General features: G+C 42.3%; 1 long non-coding RNA gene across 1 annotated transcript; it reads right to left on the bottom strand.

The window, feature by feature from the left end:
• Positions 1 to 10,669: 10,669 nt before the first annotated feature.
• LOC138880699 (uncharacterized) lies at positions 10,670 to 21,072 on the bottom strand. Its single transcript, XR_011403354.1, has 2 exons — positions 20,380 to 21,072; positions 10,670 to 10,938 (listed from the first exon to the last, which is right to left on the bottom strand). It is a non-coding gene; the product is annotated as an uncharacterized lncRNA (long non-coding RNA).
• Between the last annotated feature and the right edge of the window lie 1,057 nt (positions 21,073 to 22,129).

The following is a 22,129-nucleotide window of genomic DNA, read 5'->3' as shown; positions in this document are numbered from 1 at the left end:
CGTATGTAACTCTGTTGGCGGAGAATGAATCAAATCTCCATGTATCTGGCACTGATGGCATTTCCTCACGAAAGTGATACAGTCGTGTTCCATGGTGAGCCAATAACACCCTGTTCGAAGGATCTTTCTTGCCAATACATATCCGCTCATGTGTGGCCCACAAACTCCAGCATGTACCTCTGCCATAACCGTCGTTGCTTGACTGGCATCTATGCATCTCAACAATCCCAAATCCGGGGTTCTTTTGTACAATACTCCTCCACTGAGGAAGAAACCATTCGACAAACGCCGAAGGGCTCTTTTTTGGTCTCTAGAGGCATGTTCTGGATATATCCCCATTCTGAGGTATTCCTTGATATCATGAAACCAGGGTTCGCCATCTGCTTCTTCTTCTATGGCATTGCAGTAGGCGTGCTGATCACGGACCTGGATGTGTAGAGGATCAACATACATTTTGTCAGGGTGGTGCAGCATTGATGCTAAGGTGGCCAAGGCATCTGCAACCTCATTGTGAACTCTCGGGATGTGTTTGAACTTCACCGATCGAAATTGCTTGCTCAGATCATGCAAGCATTGTCGGTATGGTATGAGCTTTAGATCTCGTGTTTCCCATTCACCCTGAATTTGATGTACCAAGAGGTCCGAGTCTCCCAAGACCAAGACGTCTTGGACATCCATGTCAGCAGCCAAGCGCAGACCCAGAATGCAAGCCTCATACTCGGCCATATTGTTGGTGCAATAGAAGCGTAGTTGAGCCGTAACAGGATAATGCCGTCCTGTTTCAGAAATGAGTACTGCTCCTATTCCAACCCCTTTCGCGTTTGCAGCTCCATCGAAGAAAAGCTTCCAACCCGGTTCCTCAGGCAATTCCAACTCATTTGTATGCATTACCTCTTCGTCAGGAAAATACGTTCTTAAGGGCTCGTATTTTTCATCAACGGGATTCTCTGCCAAATGGTCTGCCAGCGCCTGGGCTTTCATGGCCGTCCTCGTTACATAGACGATATCAAACTCTGTGAGCAGAATTTGCCATTTTGCCAACCTTCCCGTGGGCATAGGTTTCTGAAAGATATACTTCAATGGGTCCAAGCGGGATATGAGATAAGTAGTATACGAAGACAGGTAGTGTTTCAACTTCTGAGCTACCCAAGTTAGGGCGCAACATGTTTTCTCGAGTTGAGTGTACTTGACCTCATGTACTGTGAATTTCTTGCTAAGATAGTAGATGGCTTGCTCCTTCCTTCCTGTGTCATCATGTTGCCCCAATACACAACCAAATGAATTTTCCAAGACCGTCAGGTAAAGAATTAGGGGCTTCCCGGGCTTAGGCGGGACCAATACGGGTGGATTAGACAGATACCCTTTGATTTGGTCGAAAGCCTCCTGACACTCTGCCGTCCAACCTACCGCAGCATCCTTTCTCAGCAGCCGAAATATGGGCTCACAAGTTGCTGTGAGTTGAGCGATGAACCTGCTGATGTAATTGAGTCTACCCAGCAAACTCATTACCTCTGTTTTGTTCCTTGGCGGTGGCAAATCTCGGATGGATTCAATTTTGGATGGGTCTAACTCAATCCCCCGTCGACTGACGATGAATCCTAGCAACTTTCCTGATGGAACCCCGAATGCGCATTTGGCCGGGTTAAGCTTGATATCATACCTTCGGAGTCTTTGGAAAAATCTCCTTAGGTCTGCCACATGGTCCTCCTGACGCCAAGATTTGATGATCACATCATCGACGTACACCTCTATTTCTTTGTGTATCATGTCATGAAACACAGCAGTCATTGCTCGCATGTACGTTGCCCCGGCGTTCTTTAACCCGAACGGCATTACCCGATAGCAGTAGGTTCCCCATGGCGTAATAAACGCTGTCTTCTCAGCATCCTCTTCGTCCATTAGGATCTGATGATAACCCGCATAGCAATCCACAAAGGATCCGATCTCGCGCCCAGCGCAATTATCGATCAGGATATGAATGTTGGGTAACGGAAAATTGTCCTTGGGACTTGCTTTGTTGAGGTTGCGGTAGTCGACGCACACCCTGATTTTTCCATCCTTCTTTGGGACTGGTACCACATTGGCCAACCACTCGGGATATCGAGTGACCCGAATGACCTTTGCCTGCAACTGCTTAATCACCTCTTCTTTGATTTTTACACTCATTTCTGTTTTAAATTTCCTTAGTTTTTGCTTGACCGGAGGGTATGCCGGGTCAGTGGGCAATTTGTGAACCACTAAATTTGTGCTTAATCCAGGCATATCGTCATAGGACCATGCAAAAACATCTTTGAATTCCATGAGGGTTCTGATCAATTCTTCCCTGACATTCGGCTCAATGTGGATGCTGATTTTGGTTTCTTGGACGTTATCAGCGTCTCCTAGGTTTACAGCCTCAGTGTCATTTAGGTTAGGCTTGGGTTTTTCTTCAAATTGGCATAATTCTCGGTTTATCTCTTCGAAGGCTTCACCTTCATCACATTCAGATTCATCATCACAAACGACCTCTTGCATCATTGAGTCAGATTCAGATTGATTTATTAGACTAGGTCGAAGATCCGCTGTGCATGCCATGTCATTAGAACCAGTAAAAAGAGAACTGTTCAGAAAGAAAAAGAACAAAACAAAATTAAAATGGGACAAAAGAAAAGAACTTTATTAAACTTGCGGGATAAAAGGGTTCACACTTTTACAAAAACGAAAGTAAAATTTGGATTACACCCTTGAATAATCCGGACAAAACAAAACACACAAAACATAAATCAAAGCCTACTACCAAGACTCCCCTCGGACAGGAAGAGGAGTAACTGTCCAATTGTTGGTCTTGGCCTCAGGTCCCACAAACTGTATCACTGTTCTGCTGGAACCTTCCCCAGCTTCTACCACGCTGACATCAGCGAAGAGCCTCTCAAAACTCTGATTCAGGTCCTCATTTATACCGATCAATGGTCCTAGAATCTTCGGGACCGGTGACCCCCTGGCACTTGCTTTGACAAAAAACTGTGAGAGACGCGGCACTGGTTTAGGCAGAAACCAAACCCTCTTCTTCATTTTTCGCGCTTGCTTCCTATCTGCTGCGGTTGGTTTGAACCCCAATCCGAAAGTTTCCAGATTTTTAGGAAGGGAGACAGGTTGGACAATCCCTTGAAGCTCGACTCCCAGGCCTTTTCCCGGCACAAATCCATTACCCAGCATTTCTGAGACCATCATGACCGTTGCGGCAGCTACCCTAGGGTGCGGGATGATTTCTCCTTCAGAAATTTTGTTGGCCGACCCTGTATCGAAAATCTGGTAGACCCAAGGACCTTTGTCATCAGCGGTCTCTATGAAAGGTACAATGGTTCCGCCCATGGTGCACGTTGTATCCTCGCCGTGTAACACGACCTCTTGTCTTTCCCACTCGAACTTCACCATCTGATGTAGGGTGGAAGGCACCGCTTTGGCTGCATGAATCCAGGGTCGTCCCAACAGCAGGTTATAAGATACTGTGGCGTCCAACACCTGGAATTCCATGGTAAACAGGACCGGACCAATGGTCAGTTCAAGTACAACATCCCCTACAGTAGCTGTTCCGTTTCCGTCAAACCCTCGGACACAGATACTGTTCTTGTGGATCCTTCCGTGGTCGATCTTTAACTGGTTCAAGGTAGATAGTGGGCAAATATTGGCGCTTGAGCCGTTATCCACCAATACTCGAGTTACCACCGAGTCTTCATATTTGACAGCTAGGTATAGAGCTTTATTATGCTCCGTACCTTCCACCGGCAGGTCATCATCTGAGAATGTTACCCTGTTCACCTCGAAAATCTTGCTGGCAATGGTTTCCAGGTGGTTTACAGAAATCTCACTGGGTACATGAGCTTCGTTCAATATCTTCAACAGGGCCCGACGATGCTCCTCAGAATGGATCAGTAACGTGGTGGGGTTCGAGACTTATGTCCCTCACGCGTGGTGGGGTTCCCCATGTGTCAGGGACTCGGTTTATTATGGGCTAGGTCCGAAAATTAGGCCTAAAACCGGGTAGTTTGAACCTGAATTTTATTCTTTTGCCCGGACCCGAGAAATAGGAACACGTTGCTTAACTAGTCCTATGTAAGCAAAATAACTACCAAAAATAAGACTAGTATTTAAACAAAACTATATCTTTTTAAATATTTTTTCAAGATTTAAAATAGCTACAAAATATTAATAAAACTATTTTTTTGTAATTTTTCGTTTTTTTAAATATTAAGATAAAATATGAAGTAATATTTTTTGTATTTTTCAAAGTTAAAATGACTATAAAATATTAATAAAACTATTTTTTTGTAATTTTCGTTTTTTAATAAAGACAAAATATAAAGTAATATTTTTTTTTTGTATTTTTCCAAAATTAAAACGACTACAAAACATTAATAGAATTATATTTTTTTGTAATTTTCGAATTTATATAAAGTACCAAAATAAAGTACAATTTTTGTATTTTTCAATTTTATGAGAAATACATAAACTAAAATTTATATATATATTTTTGTGATTTTTCTTTTTGCAACGAAATAAAGTAAAATAGTTAAAATGGCTATATTAGACCCAATTTCACATATTCACGCTAAAAAATGTGAAAATCTTCGGGGAGAGTCAAAAATCACGTGCTTACAGTAACCCACCAAACCAAGGAAACTGCGGATCTCTGTAGCTGAGGATGGTCTGGGCCAACTCAGCACGACTTCTATCTTCTTCGGATCCACCTGAATACCTTCAGTCGATACCATGTGGCCTATAAATGCCACTAAATCCAACCAAAACTCACATTTCGAGAATTTAGCATATAATTTCTTCTCTCTCAAAGTCTGAAGCACACTCCTCAGGTACTGCTCATGATCTTCTCGACTGTGGGAATACACCAGAATATCATCAATAAAGATAATGACGAATGATTTAAGATACAGCCGGAACACACTGTGTATCAAATGCATAAAGGTTGTTGGGGCATTGGTCAGCCCAAATGACATAACAAGGAACTCGTAATGACCATACCAAGTCCTGAAAGCAGTCTTCGACATATATGGCTCCCGAATTTTCAACTGATGGTAACCGAAGCTCAAGTCAATCTTAGAAAATACCCGTGCACCCTGAAGCTGGTCAAATAGATCATCAATACGAGGCAAAGGATAACAGTTCTTCACTGTAACCTTGTTCAACTGGAGATAATCAATACACATACGCATAAAACCATCCTTTTTCTTCACAAACAAGACAAGAGCATCCCAAGGTGATACACTGGGCCGAATAAAATCCTTATCAAGCAATTCCTGTAATTGATCCTTCAATTCCTTCAACTCAGGAGGAGCCATACGATATGGAGGAAAAGAAATAGGATGAGTGCTCGGCAACAGATCAATGCCAAAATCAATATCTCTATCAGACGGCATGCCTGGAAGATCAGCTGGAAGCACATCGGGAAAATCCGGTACTACTAGAACTGAATCAACTGAAGGGGTATCAATACTGACATCTCTCACATAAGCTAAATATGCATCACACCCATTCTCAACCATACGCTGAGCTTTAAGAAAAGAAATAACTCTACTGGGGGCGTAATCTAAAGTACCTCTCCACCCAACACGTGGTAGACCTGGCATAGCCAGCGTCACGATTATGGCATGACAATCAAGAATAGCATAATGGGGCGTAATCAACAATACTGTCCTGTAGTCCCAATTACAACTGTCCAGTGGATCTCCCGGGATACCGTCTCGTAGTCCATCATATATATGTCCGAAGGATCTCACAGGATCCCATCCCGTAGTCCAACTATCAATGCACGGGGATCTACCGGAATCCCGATCCGTAGTCTAAAATGTAAATACCCAGTACTAGGGGAATCAATCGGGTGCATTCCCGTAGTTCCATATAACTGTGCAGGGGGATCTACTGAGAATCTAACCCGTAGTCCCAAAGTAAAGTGCAGGGGGGTCTACCAGGAATCTAACCCGTAGTCCCAAAGTAAACAGACAAGGGGGAGCTACCGAAATCCCACATCCGTGGTCCCAAAATAAATACACAGTGGCAGCAGGAATGGTATACAGAAATGGCAAAATTTCATATTAAGGCAATAAGTGATTCTAGCCTAGCATGCTGTACAGAATTCAAGTAAGGCGGTTGAATCAATTAAAGAAAATTAAGTCACTTAGACATGCTTTCCTAAGCTAACAACATGCTTAATAATGCAAGAAACAGAAACAGGAAAGGAAACACACTAGTAATTCCTTAAGAAAAAACGGATTTCCAACAATTAGCACAAGTACGCACTCATCACCTAACGTACAAGGAATTTCAATTACCAAATATACCAATACTAAGGGGAAGTCCCCCACACAAGGTTAGACAAGCCACTTACCTCGAACCGACTCAAAATCAACCCAACACCACGTCTTTGCCACGAGTACTCGACTCCAAATGGCCCAAATCTATTCTATTCATTTGCATAATGTAAATAACACTTCAAGTAACTGATTCTACAATTAAATTCTAAGCTAATACGCGAAATTATGTAAAATGACCAAAATGCCCCTCAGGCCCACGTCTTGGAATCGGGTGAAATTTACATTTCAGAAACCTCGACTCTCACGAGTCTATAAATAACAAGAACACTGAAATTGGAGTCTAAATGACCCGTCAAATCCTCATTTAAAGGCCTCTTAAACTCAAGCTCTAATTACCCATTTTTCCCAAATTTCTCACCACTAATTAGGTCTTTAATCACATAAAAACGAGTTATGAAGTCAAGAATGTTAAATCCAAGTGATTCCCCTTTGTTTTCCTTAAAAATCTCTCTTAAAAGCTTCAAACTCGGATGAAAATGGTGAAAGGATCCCTCAAATTCGCAGAGGCAACTATTTATATGTTCTGTCTAGCGATTTTCCGCATTTGTGGCCCTGGGACCGTAGAAGCGAAACCGCTTCTGCAGAACAAGTGTCGCATGTGCGACTTTCACTTAAGGACCCAGCTTCCGTATCTACAGAACTCTAACCGCAGGAGCGGTTTCGCTTCTACGGACAATTCACCGCATTTGCGGTTCCTGAGGAGATTCCCAATTTCGCTTCTACGGTCTGGCTCCGCATCTGCGGTTCCCAAACCACAAATGCGAAAATACCAGAAGAACAGCTGCTGCAGCAACTTCAACTCAGAAATTCCCTCCATTAACCATCTAAATTCATCCCGAGGCCCCGGGGACCTCAACCAAAAGCATCAACATGTCCTAAAACCTTATTCAAACTTGTGCAAATCTTCAAAACACTTCAAACAACATCAAAACAACCAAAACATATCGGATTCAAGCCTAAGTTTCTAAAATCTTCTGAATTCTGCTTTCGATCAAAAACCCAACCAAAACACGTCCGAAGAATAGCTGTTGCAGCAACTTCAACTCAGAAATTCCCTCCATTAACCATCTGAATTCATCCCGAGGCCCCGGGGACCTCAACCAAAAGCATCAACATGTCCTAAAACCTTATTCAAACTTGTGCAAATCTTCAAAACACTTCAAACAACATCAAAACAACCAAAACATATCGGATTCAAGCCTAAGTTTCTAAAATCTTTTGAATTCTGCTTTCGATCAAAAACCCAACAAAAACACGTCCGAATGACCTGAAATTTTGCACACACATCCCAAATGACATAACGGAACTACTGCAACTCTCGAAATTCCATTCCGACCCTCGTATTAAAATCTCACTATCAAACCGGAAACTTCCAAAATTTAACTTTCGGCATTTCAAGGCTAAATTAGCTACGGATCTCCAAAATACAATCCGAACATGTTCCCAACCTCAAAATCACCCAACGGAGCTAACGGAATCATCAGATTTGTATTCTGAGGTTGTCTTCACAATGTTCCAACTACGGTCAACTTTCCAACACTTAAGCTCTCATTTAGGGACTAAGTGTCCAAAACTCCCCAAAACTCAAAACCGAACATCCCGGCAAATCACATTAGCAGAAATAAACATGGGGAAATCAGTTAATAGGGTATTGGGGCATTAATTCTTAAGAAGACCGGACGGGTCATCACATTACTCTTGTTGTGATCAATATAGGTTTATATCCTTCAAAATATGGAATTATGTCTGGCCATAACAATGGAATATTAGGCATCCAAGCATACCTCACCCTTGCCAGTTGATGCAATGTCCTATTGATCTCATGAATGACCCTATTTATCGACACTAAACCCCCATGTTTACATGCATTTCTTCTATTCCAAAGTTCCCAAGTGATGATAGCTGGTACTGCTTGAAACAATGGCTTTAGCTTTGGACAAATTGAGCATACCACCAATGCCTTATAACATGCTTCAATTTAATCAATGGCATAGTAATTCCAGCATCCCCCATGAACAAGTTCCATACTTTAGAGGTAGTAGGGATTGTGATAACTATATGCTCAATAGATTCCTCTTGGGGCTGCTGACAACACCAATACCTAGACATCACCATTTGCCCTTGCCTCCTCCATATGTCATCAGTGGCTATTTTCTTCCTCCACAATCTCTACAAGAAAAAGGATGTCTTAAATTGTAAACCTTTAATCCACATTAACTTGAATTCCTGATTAGGATCAGCCCTATGCCTTAATATTAGCCAAGCACTGCTAACATTGAACTTGCCTGAAGGAGTTGGCATCCAGTATAGCCTATCCCAGTATCCCTCACTACCTTCATAGTGCACATTTAGCCTTATATGTTTTGCAATTTCCTCATTGAAGTTTTGATCTAGTAGTTGATCATCCCATGTTTCACCTTGTCGTAATTCTATACATCCTGAAGATCTTTATTGATTGGAATGTCTTCAGGTAATACGTGATAAAGTGCACCCAATCCGGTCCAATTTTCATGCCAAATATTAGTTGTTCCACTCTTCAATTCCCATAGGATCTCATGTTTTACTTTTTCCCTAGCATTCAGCATTTGTCTCCAAACATTAGACCCTTTTCTAAACTGCACCACCGTTGGTATGTCCTTCTTGCAATATTTATTCCACATGAAATTAGACCACAAAGATTTTATGGTCCTAAACCTCCACAATAGTTTAGCAAACAATTCCCTCGACACATCATGTAAGGACCTAAAATCTAGGCCCCCTTCCTCTTTAGGAATGCAAAGATTTTGCCGTGAGGCCCAATGTCTGCTACTCTCTTCTTCTTTTGTGCCCCAAAAGAACCTAGCAAAGATCTTATGAAGATGCTCCAGGATATTTTTTGGTGGATGCAGGACTGATAACATGTGGACTGGCATACTTTGCAACACACTAGTAATGAGTGTTGCCTTTCCTACAAATGACAACAACTTTCCTTTCCATGAATGCAATTTAGCCTTTACTTTCTTGATAAGATCCTCATAATATTCCTTCCTTCTTCTAGTGTATAAAATAGGACACCCTAGATATGTGAAGGGGAATTTACCTTTTACAAATCCTGTAATAACTCCAACTGCCTGATACAATCCATTAGGAATCTTTGAATACATGTAGTATGAACTCTTATCTTTGTTTATCATCTGGCCTGATATATTCTCATAGTTCCCCAACACTGTCATAATCTTGCTCAAGGATGGAGGATGAGCAGAAGAAAAGATTATAGTATCATCAACATATGCCAAGTGGTTTAAAAGATTAGACTACTTAGGCATTCTAAATCCCAAAAATGACATGTCTTCAAATAACTTATTCAAACACCTGGAAAGTACCTCAGCTCACAGAATGAACAAAACTGGTGATAGAGGATTCCCTTGCTTCACACCCTTTGTGGACTTAAAGAACCCTGAGGATTGCCCATTCACCAATACTGAATACCAGTTATTTGATACCAAGTTCCACACCATGTTGATGTAGTGCTCAGAAAATACCATCTTCCTTAGTACACGCAATAAGTACTTCCATGAAACCCCATCATAGGCCTTAGCCTTATCAAGCTTGATCACCACATTAGTTGGCTTTCCCTTTAACCTTATGTTAGTGACAATTTCTTGAGTCAATATGATGTTCTCGAATATACTCGTACCTTTCACAAATCTGGATTGATTAGGAGATATTATAGAAGGCAAAAAAATTTCCAATCTATCATGTAACACTCTAGACAAGACCTTGTTAATGAAGTTACTCAAGCTAATAGGTCTTAAGTCAGAAAAGTTCTCAACTCTAGGTTTCTTGGGCAGCAACACTAGATTGGTGTGAGTGATGGATTTAGGCACTGCAGCTCCTCCATAGAAGTGTAGCACCATGTTGTGTATATCAAAATCAATAATATCCCAGCATGTTTGATAAAATAGGCCAGTGAATCCATCTGGATTACTAGCACTCTCCCCGCTAAGCTCAAAAACTGTTGTCCTTACCTTCAATTGTTGGCAATCTGCTAAGTTCCAAATTTTGTTCCATAGTAACCATCAAAGGTGCATTATTGAGCAAGGAAAAGTCAGATGTATCACCTTCATTTTTGAACTATTTGTCATGACCCAAACCGATGGGCCGCGATAGGCACCTGGTACCTTACTCAATCGAGCACCAACATAACATATCTTTTCATGTCATACTATCATAGATAACTGATACGGAAGATTGTTGTGAGATAAGTAGAATACAACATGTCATACAAACTTATACATAAGATATACGGGCCTATAAGGCAAAAATTAACCACTCGTACACTGAACATAGGCCGACAAGGTCATACTATCTTTTACGTACATGGCATATGTCTACAAGCCTCTAAGAATACATAATTTTCATAAAGTTCAGGACAGAGTCTCACCATGCCAAAAAATACACATCTAAATCATACTAACCAAACAAGCAACTCCGAAACAAATGGAGCGCACCAACATCTTCCGCTGAGCTGATAGCCTACTTGGAGGGCTTTCAACCTGTCTATAAAAACCTACATGCATGAAACATAGCGTCCCTAGGCAAAAGTGATGTCAGTACAAATAATGTACCAAGTATGTAAGGAACATAAATAAGTACATAAAAGACATGGAAGAAATATAGAGTACATGACTCAACCTGTAAGTCTAGACAACTCTGTAAATCATGAAATACTTATAGTGTCATGCATATGCATATGAATGTCATGTCGTGCATAGGTAAATGTGTTCATAACATCATCAAGCCTCTAAGGGCATCCCATCATATCATCTCAGCCACTGTGGGCAAAATCATCAACGTATACCACCTGATTAGGTGGTGGTACATTAATAACGTTGTAACCTTTCCCGTATCCCATATACATATATATACATGTATATAATGCTATCTGGTCATGGGTCAATGTGCATGTATAAATGCATGAAATGCATATGAAATACGTTAATAAAATCTTCTCAAAATGCCATAAAAATCAATATACATTTCAGATAAACTATTTACCGTGAAAATGGTAATAACAATTAAATTTCTTGATGGGACTCTAAAAATACGTGATCTATTTTTATGCTAGTTTGTTAGGCAGTTGCTGCTAAGCATGCAAGATTTAAAAATGACATAGAGTTAAGGATAACGCTATAACCAAGCTGGTAGGACACCTATTCGGGGCCTCGAGCTTGCCGATTTGGAGCCTCGAGGTTGATCCCGGTCTCGGCTACGAGCTATCAAGGGTAATTTCTATGTGACTAAAAATTATAATAAGATTGTCTGAGGCTCTTTATAGTCAATGATAAGCAATAAATGATGAATAAATGTGGAAATAATAAATGGGAGCAATAATATCAAGAGAGTATGTTAGAAAGCAAAGAGTGTGTTCTTCTATATTTTAGTGTGCAGTAACTGAAGTGACCCACCCTTACAAAGTGATAAGGATCCCCTTTATATAGGAGGGAAATCCCATAAAAGTACAACAAGCATTAATTACAAAGATATGGAGATATGACTACTAGATGACACCCGGACTCGGGTCTTAGAGTAGCTCCCTAGGCTCTGTCAGTCCTAGCCATGTGCCTTGGGAACTCCCCGTTTCTGCCGTTGCTGTGGTTGGAATTATCACAAGATCGAGTGTCGATGAACCTCTAGGGAGGAATCTCGATCGTGGCCTTGTAGCCCCAGGACTTCGAGATGGTCTTCCGAGGTGCTTTGATAATGAGAAATTGGACCCTCCGATTTCACCGTATACAGATAGTCCCCGCATTTCTTAGAGAGGAGTGATAAGAAACGGTTTTGACACCTAACTCTTCAGACTTCCCGCAGTGATGTCATGCCGATGATATCATACTTATGATGTAAGTCTCCACGATAACTGATACATCCCATGGACTTGTCTTTTCAGCGTCGTTCAATGTGCTGCTGATTCCCATTCTTCAAGGCGACCGTATTGCCGTCGATCCAGTTTCCAATGGCGCATTGATTGTGCCTGTCGATACGTCTTCTTAAGGCATTGTAGGCCACACTATCATCCCCTATAAATGGGGCCTTTCCATGATAACTTTTTATTCAAGTGTTTCTCAACATCTTTTCATTCTTTTCTTCTCATCCTCATTATCCTTCTTTTATTGCTACCCGCCATGTCTGGGGGTTTTGACCTTAAGATATTACAGCGGCGTTCTTACCAGCTGCACCATGGCCCTTTACCTGGGCTTTGCTGTGCCGAGCGAGATTACACTATCTCATTGTTGTTGTTGTTGTTGTTACAGCTATCACTGTTGTTGTCATTAGACCAAGGTGACGAGATGAAGGGGGTCAGACTATTCCGACTTGGGGGAATATTTGGAATCTACACCGCTGCTCGGGAGAGTGTTCGGACTACACACCGCTGCTCACTCTCCTACCCTTGCCTGCTGCTGCACTTCATCCCTCGGGTCTTTTCTCAAGGGATAAAATGGTGCACTGACCGTTAAGATCACACGACACGATGTCCCGGAAGGTGGACCCAGAGCGTCCATGCGAGTAGGGTTGAGGCCCACTGAATCTTCAACCTTTGGCTTCGGCGGTCTATATCTCTTTTCTCTGCCTCTTCTGCATCACCTTCCTCTTCTTTGCCTTCCCACTTTCCTCTTCTTCATCTTTGCCCTTGGAGATATTGCTCCGTGGGATTGAGCTGGGAACCTAGAGGAGATGGCGGTTGAAGGTATCACCATCAAGGATGCATGCTCGAGGGGTCAGAGCTCGGAGATGCTGATATCAGAGATGAATCTTCGAGAGTAGATTAGGTCCCAGGCTTTCACTACGTGTGTACCCTCTCGCTTCTTTGTTTCTGTGTAAGAACCCCTCGTGGGCTTTTGTAATCATATGTAAGGAACCCTCGTGGGCTTTTGCAATTGAATGTTTCATGAAAACAAAGATATTTTCTCCAATTTGTCTTCGATGCTTGCTATATTCTTTTATGTTTGTGGAGACTCTGAATGCATGGCTCCGTCTGCTATTGCCAAATACCAAACCCGAGTGCGAGTATTCTTTCTGGCCTTTGGCTGATTAATATGGCCTTGCGTAGAACCCTTTGCGATCCCTTGGATCGAACCTAAATCGGGCCGATGGACTCGGTTCGCCAGGACCTTGACTTCGAGTAGAATGAAAGTAACATTTTGGGCCTTGGAATCATGGTTTATTAGTTAAACACTGTGGTAACCTTTGAGAAGAAATTTGGTCGAAGGCCCGGAGATAGGAACTGCCTTTGATCTCTCGAGGGCAGTCCCCGAGAGGAGGTTCGTTCAAATTCAAACCACCTGGAAACTTGCTCTAGGCTCAGCGTAAATAGCCTTAGGGCGCCATAGATATATTTTGAAAGAGGGTTTGTCCTATCTCAGACGGTACCGCGGGGCCAAGCCTATGCGGGTGGGGTTTAAATGCTTATTTCCTTGGAGCCTAAAACCCCCGAGGTTGGGTACCACCTCGGGTCTTGTAATGATGTCACTGGCTTTCTAGAGACTAACCTTGTTCTGACGAAGGTCCTGAAGGTCGGGTACCACCTCGGGACTGGAGAAGATGTTATTGGCTTCTTGGATACTAACCTTGTTCTGGTGGGGGTCCTCGAGGTCGGGTACTACCTCGGAACTGGAGAAGGTGTTATTGGCTTATTGGAGCCTAACCTTATTCTAATAAAGGTCCTCGAGGTCGGGTACCACCTCGGGACTAGATAAGGTGTTATTGGCTCCTTAAAGCCTAACTTTTGTTGGATGGAGATCCTCGAGGTTGGGTATCGCCCCGAGACTGGCGATGTTGTTTTTAGCTAGTTTTGAGGCAAACGAACCATCGTCATTTCTTACATATATATTCATGGACATTTTTGGCTCTTTAGGGGATCCCACCACTTTAAGCAGTTTCCCTTCTTTTTCTGCGCTAGCCTTTCGTCACTCCAGCATTAATGCACTTGCACATATTCCCACTTTAGTTTTCTAATTTCGTCATAGTCGTAGCTGCCATGTCGGGATCTGTTCGACAGGGAGGGGAGAGCTTTTCCTCCGGCATTCAGGACCAACGAGAGTATGCCTTGAAGGTTGCTTTTTTGATAGGAGAAGAACATCTTAGGTTGGTGAAAAAAAATTGCGGATGGGGGGAAAAAGTAGTACCGCAGATACTTCCCCCGAGTGAGGGCATCACGTATCATGCCGATTGATTCTTGAATGTGTACACATACCCTTTCACATTAGGCCCCCTCGATAGGGTTGTGCTCGATTTCTTCCTCGAGTATCGAGTTACCTTGGCGGAGATCCATCCGTCATTTTGGCGAACAGTGCTGATGATGAGATTTTTTGCGGAGAAGGCAGGGCTTGACTTTACTCTTAGTCATCTTATCAAGTTGTACTGGCCCTTCCACCATCGAGGTTTATTGACCTTGCGATGCCGATCGACTACGCCCTTCATTGTTGATGACGAGAAAGATGGAGACCGGGATAGATGAGTTGCTTCGTCCGGTTGCAGACCGCTGACATTATCCCTATGGAGCTCATGCCATTCGCTGAGGAATGGAATTACGCTCGTAAGTGGTGCATCTCGTGCTATATCAGTTTTGTCTATGGCGAAAGCCTTGTTTCGTAATCGTGCCTTCTTTTCTTTTCCCGTAGCGGTTTCATGGGCGCCGAGCGATGTTCCCGATTTGCCAAACTGGGTCTGAAGGTTGGATACCTACTCGACTAGTGACGAGCGCAAGTGGCGAGCTGCACCCCGGGGTAGATGGGAAGCAAAATACCATGGTGAGTACTGTGCTATTCTTTCCTTTCCCTTCTTTCATGTGGAGAAACATATCCCCTTTACGTGTATTAATCTCACTGTTGTAGGCATTGGAGAGCCTTTCAAGGCGAGGACGTTCTCCCTCGGAGAGGCGGAAGGGTTGCCAACTTTCGGGCTGAAGAACGATAATAATGAACGAGAGGCGCTTTTGCAGGGTGACAACGCTCAAAGTAAGGCCAAGCGGGACCAAGGCTTCAGAGCAGATGCATCATCCGAGCCTGTCGTGTCCGCAGCTCCCGGTTCTGGAAAGAGGGCTTCTTCGTTGTTGTCACCTTATTTTCTCATCGATAGCATTTTGGGAGATACTAGAAACTCGAGGTCGCATACACCAAGCGACCGTGCTTCGACCAGAATAGGCTCTTTCAGGGCCGCAGGGACTGGATTGGCAGGTGTGTGTTTGGTCTTCGAGGAAGCCCGTCGGCTTCACTTGGTGGTGAATTTCGGCATAGGTCTTTCGAGCTTTGCACCTTCCCTTTCTTATTGAGTGTTCTTTTGCAGGCATTCGACAAGCATAAGTCCGGGCTGCTTCATTGTGATGACAGGCTTCGGAAAGCTCTGGATGAAGAGAGATCCCTGAGGCTCCTTTGTGATGAAAAAGAAGTCGAGTTAGTACATTTGTAGTACGAGGTGAGCCAGAGCTTGAATTACACAAACCACCTGAAGGAGTAGGTAGTTTTCTGTCTCGTCTGAGTGTACACTCTGCCTCCTGGCTCCTGGGACTAATACTTAGTTTATTTCAGTTGCAGAAAAAGATGGAGGACCTAGAACGCCTTCAAGATGAAGTTGACCGGGCCAGTCTTGAGCGTGATGAATTGAAAGCCCGGGCAGAGGCTAAGGCTTTAGGAGGGAAGGATCCTCTGGCCAAAGTTCCTGCTTTTGAATCTCAACTTCGCCTAGCTCACGACAATGCTTTGGTTCAGACAGAAATGATTGCAAAGCTCGAGTTCGAGCTTTCGAAAGTCGGGGCTAAGATCGTTGATGCTCGGGTAGAAGCCGCAATGAGCCGGACTAAGGCTGACCAGGAGATGGAGATCTACTCAAAGGATGCTGCCGATGCTCAAGCTGAGCTGAGAAGGATCCTCGACCGCAAAGGTAGGATTGAAGAATATGCTCATTGCAAGTCTCGAATAAAGACCCTCTAGGAGATCCGTGATAGGGGTTTCGCCCTCTCGGAAGAATTGGCTCTAGCAAGGGAGAATGAGTATGATGCTCGGTTGCTTTTGCCCGATGCCGAGGAAAGCAAGGATGAGACCGGCAGGTCGTAACCCCTAGGAGGGGGGCGTATATTTTGCCATATGTATGTTGCATTTTCAAAGCATATTTGTAGCTGGAGGTTGCGTTTCTTGCATGTATGTGAAAAAAAACCTAGCGACTTTACTCCTTTCGTATCTTTTTTTGTCTTGATTTTGACCAGGCGATCTAGTTTTTGCAATGGTAGGAATCCTCAGAGTATGGATGTGGCCCCGAGGCTCATTGCACTGGCCCGTAGGCTCTTAGATACTTTCGCTCTTAGGCATACCTAAGCCACCTATTTTGGGCTCAGTCCCCGATTCGGGCATCGACTCGAGCTTATATTTCCTTTAAATGGCCAAATTTTAGGCTGGCGATAGTGGCTCTTACGCTTTTGGTCGATGCAACCTTTTAATGCACGTGGGCTGGAGACAGTGGCTCTTATGCCTTGGGCCGATACGGTCTTTTAATGTAAGCTGGCGATAATGGCTCTCACACTTTGGGTTGAAGCGACCTTTTAGTGTAAGCTAACGATAATGGCTCTTATGGTTTTCCCTTAGGCATATATAGTTAACTATTTTGGGTCCAGACTTCAAATCGGGTTACGACTCGAGCTCATTTTGACCCTCAAGTTTTCAGATTTCAGGCAGGCGACAGTGGCTCTTACGCGTTTGGTCGAAGCGACCTTTTGTGTGTGTGGCACTGAGGCTCATTAGGCTGGCAACTATAGCGCTTACGTGCTTGGTCGATGCGACCTTTTATGTATGTGGCCCTGAGGCTCATTAGGATTTATTTTCATCTCGTTAAGGACTTTTGAAGTAATTTTTGCCTGGCTCGTTGTCGGTTCGGAAAGAACCTCAATTTTGAGCAACTTGCGGCGATGTTCGAGCACCTCGGGAGGTTTGGCACGGAGGCTGAGTAGCTCAAATCTCATGATTTAAAGCTGAGATGGTCGAAGCTCATTTGCGTATGCCGAGGGTAGCCTGTTTAACTGGTTCTTTCCGAAGTAGATTCGGAGTAATTTGAAGGCCTATGTGGGCTGGCGACAATGGCTCTTACGCCTCGTAGCGATGGTCGGGCACCCCTGGGTTGTGTTAATTCAGTTGGTACAGCCGTTTGACCATAGTCACTTGTGTTTGGCTAGAGCCTTTGATTCCCGAGTGAAATAGTCTCGACATCTATATCGAGGTTATGCCTTTTTAGGGGTCTTACAAGTTCGATATATAGCCGAAACTTTGAGATCGAGTTTATGCCTTTAGTAAGGTCTTACAAGTTTTTCACGTCGTTGAGGTCTTACAGGTTTTTTATGCCATTGAGCTTTTACAGTTTTTTCATGTCGTTGAGGTCTTACAGTTTTTTCATGCCATTGAGGTCTTACAAATTCTTCATGCCATTGAGGTCTTACAGGTTTTTCACTTGGTACAAGTGTGGTTCATGCTTTGCTTGAGGTCTTACAGATTTTTCATGCCGTTGAGGTCTTACAGGGTTTTCACTTGGTACAAGTGTGGTTCAGGCCTTGCTTGAGGTCATACATATTTTTCATGCCATTGAGGTCTTACATGTTATTCATGTCGTTGAGGTCTTATAGATATAGTTGTTGCCTTAAGTAGGTCTTACAAGACCGAGTCTGCCCGCTTGGGGTCTTAGGGACTCGGGTTTTGATAAGTCGATGAAGGTGGCGCTTGATGGCAGTCCTCGAGTAATCGAGGGTTTCCTGACTCAGGAGCCATTATTCGCAACCTTTGTATTTCCTTGTCGAAGGATTACGATTTTGGAGATCCTGACCCTGAGGTCATACGTTCTTGGAGATATCGGCGCCAGTCCCTGAGTGTCAGGCGCCTTTGGCCTTGGAGATGTTTTGCGATTGTTGCCTTACCTGAGAGCTTGTTATTTTGGAGTCCCGACCCAGAGGTCATTCGGGCGTTGAATTGTTGACATCAGTCCTCGAGTCTTGGGGACGTTTCCGGTAGAGAAATCATTTTCGCGGAGGTGCCAAGCTTCTTCTGGAGCGCGATATGCTTTGACAAAAGATATTTTTCAATTATTTGGTACAAGTGTACATGTATTCGTTGTCAGGGGCCCAGCTATATGGACATGGTTCGTTCGACCGTTTGGCCCGGTACATTATTTTCCTATAGGGACCCCATTTGGCGTTTCTTGGCTTTTCCGAGCGGATGGCCTTCGGGGGGGAGGGGGGATGCCCCCCAGTGTTCGAGGTTGATTGCGAAGGAAGCCTCGAACATTTGTTGAGTCTCCCTTAGGTAGAATGCAGATGTTGCCTCGTTAAAAACCTTGCTGGTAAAACCCTTTTCGAGATAAAAACTCGGTCGAAGGAAAAGAGTGCAGCGGATACTTTGAAACCTTAAGGTCATCAAGCTGGACTAACACTCTGACTGCTTCGTTCGGGCTCCTGCATAAGGGTTAGTACGAAATACGAAATGAAAAGGGATATGGTTATACCTTAGTGTAGGATGTACCAGCGACATTTCGAGGACCGATGCATCCTAGTTACTCGAGACGAGGATGCGGTACGGTCCTTTACTTTGTTTGATCGGGTTTGATCGAAGGCGTGACTTGATTACCCTTTAGCTCTTTTGCGGGTGGAGGTCCTGATGCCGGTGCCACATCGTGCACCGCGAACATCTCCATTGCTGCATGTTGTTCCCCGTAGACGGTTTTGATCCCATCTGTCACACCTCCTTTTTACCGCCCCAAAAGGGGTATAAGGGAGTATTTCCAATTTAAGTGACAATCAAACCAGGATTATTTTATCTACAATTCAGCGTTGCCACTTGGGATAATTTATGGTATCCCAAGTCACTGGTTTAAATCCCAAATCGAGGAAAGGTTAACTCTGTTTACAGTCCACGAATACAAAAATCTGGGTAAGGAATTCTGTTTACCCGGGAGAAAGTGTTAGGCATTCCCGGGTTCCGTGGTTCTAGCATGGTCGCTCAACTATTAACAATTGGCCTAATTACATGATTAATTACATATTTTAAACCTACATGCATTTTTAGCTTTATAACCGCTTTTAATTATTTTAAACCGCTTTCAAGATTTATGGAATTATTTCTTGAACAAGTTACGATTGTACACTTGCCGTTTTGGAACACATGGCAAACTACGCTACAATGCACATGCGGTTCGCGTCATGTTTATTTTATTATTATTCAAAATTTTTATGGCCGGTTCATATGAAATGCACACCCGAATTTGGATTAGGTATCATGACAGTGCCACGGGATCCGTACTCACAGTCACGATAATTATTATTAACGCGCCTAAAGCAAACTACGAATATTTATTTGGTTATTTTCCTACACTAATTTGAGATAAGTTATGAGGTCATGACTATGGAATTTATTGTGGAAGGAATGAATTTAATTTTTTATGGAAAAGATGTACTAACTTATAGCCTTGTTGGCATTTTGGGTCAGCTTCACAAAAAAAATCCAAGAAATCAAACAAAAACTTTTCCATGACAAATAACGTGCAACTAACAAGGCAATGAGTAATTAAAATAGGAAAAAATTCATGTATTTTAGAATTCTGCTTCGGCCTTGATATACTGCACAGGTTTCTTTCCAGTTCTTTTATTTAAAGATACAAGCTATTATAGCCTTTGCGGCAGAAGAAAGTCAATGAATGAGAGAAAAAAGAAAAACAACTAACAGCCACAGACCTAGATATCTTGGGAGTACATGCTCAATAGGGTTATGGTGAAAATCACAGCTTATCATTAGAGCATAATTCTAAACTAACACAACAATTAATAAAAGGACTATCTAAGATACATTTTACATGAAAATAATTAAAAATAAAATAGACCTTCAAAGCTTTGTACGGACAGAAACAAACAACATTCTGAGGCATATAATGAGCTAATGTATTTTATATTATTTAGCAAGCTAATAACAAAGAGCAAGAAAAAGTGAGAAATGGCCAAGAAACAGACCTCTATGAACTCAGATAATTTTGAAACGAAGCTCAATAACGAAATTCCGAGTTACAGAAACTCGCCGGAGACCTCGACGGACCAAACCTTGAAGACCTCGAAACCTCAATACCCAGCTCCGAGCAGAGCTCACAAACGAGCTCCAAAACTGGATTCAAACTAGTGGAACTCCAGTAGCAAACTGGAAGAAAAACGCAAAAGGCAGTAGCAAAAGGCGGGTGGAAGGTAAGGCAATGCTGACGATGGAGGCGGAGAAAGGGATGGTCTGCCGGCATTCATGACTGTTGTTACTCCAAGCATGAAGGAAACGTCCACTACTGAGAGTAATCTTGTCTCTCCAATCTAGTTTCACCCATAATAAATTTTCTTAAAAAATGATGAACAGCAAAAAACAGAGCTGCCGAAAAATCTAAAACCAACTGTTGGTGTCCATATCCAGCGAGCTAACACCAGCAAAGGCGAAGATGATAGTGGGGTTAAAACTGTAGCCAAGAAGAAAGACTTTTGTGGCTATTTTTTTCGTTTTTTCTTTGGTTTTTTTTTCCGTGTCCTTCGTGCCCCAGGTCCCTTTGTTTTTGTTTTTGTTGTGCAAACCCCCTTTCCCTGTTATTCTTCGCCCCCCACCCCCCTGTTGCTCTCTCTCTATTTCCCAGCTTTTTACTGTTTTTCCCCTCTTGCTACTCTCTGTAGGTGTCTTCCTTTTTCAGAGAGGTGAGAGTGCGCATTTTATAGGCAGGTAGTGAATTGTTGGCCAAGAAAAATAAATGAGATTAGGATAAGAGTGTAAGGTCCCCACCCCTCTACCTGTTGGTTATACACACATAAAAAACAATAGTGTGCAAGTGAGATCACGTGGGGTGGTAAACAAAGAAAAATGAGTAGTCAATTCTTAATTAATATTTTTTTGAAGGATATCATTGTTTATGCAAAATGCCAAAACTGAAAATCAACAAAAAGGAATCTTTGGCATGTGGTTTGTTATTCCACTTGGAACGACATGACAACCAAAATTCCTCATCTTTTTTATGATTTTTTAATTAACAATAATAAATAAAGATCTATTAGGTAAATTACTACACTCAAATCTCTAATTTAAAAGTTGTACTAAACTAGTATTATTATTTTTTTTGAAAACTTTTCTTTCTTGTAAATGAAAAATAAAAATTAGTACTTACTCTAAAAAGTATAAATCTTTTTGTAGTTTTTTCTGTTTATTTGTATTTCATTTATTCTTTCATTTCTTTTTTTTAAATAAACCAAAAATTCTAATTATTTAACTAGTTGGGAATAATTAAAAATGAAAACATCATAGCCAAATTAAAGAAATTTAAAAATACTCAATACTTATTAAGGCCTACAACTTTTTAACTAAACTAAAGAACTATAGATATATATTTTTTTTGAAATTTTTCTTCTTATCCTTTTTTGGAAAAATAAAATATCAATACTATTTTTGTAATTTTTATTTTTATGACGAAATAAAATAAATGAGTCAAAATTAGTTGAAATAACTATATTAAACCTAAACTAAATATTTAATCCTAAAATGTGTAAAATCTTGGGGAGAGTCAAAAATTACATGTCTACAGCTGCCCCTCTTTGACTGGAAACGCGAATAGTTTTTAGACAAAGAACGACGAGACAGGTTTTTTGACCCGACCCTTATTTAGGGAGACCAAAAACTAAGAGAAAGGAGAATGTGACCGAGCCCTAGTATCTGAGCTGCCTACATATCTTTGGCTATAAAAGA

Source organism: Nicotiana sylvestris, chromosome 1 (assembly GCF_000393655.2).
Source record: "Nicotiana sylvestris chromosome 1, ASM39365v2, whole genome shotgun sequence".
Lineage (NCBI taxonomy): Eukaryota > Viridiplantae > Streptophyta > Magnoliopsida > Solanales > Solanaceae > Nicotiana > Nicotiana sylvestris.
The sequence above is the reverse complement of the archived record's forward strand: the minus strand, read 5'-3'. Positions and strand labels throughout refer to the sequence as shown.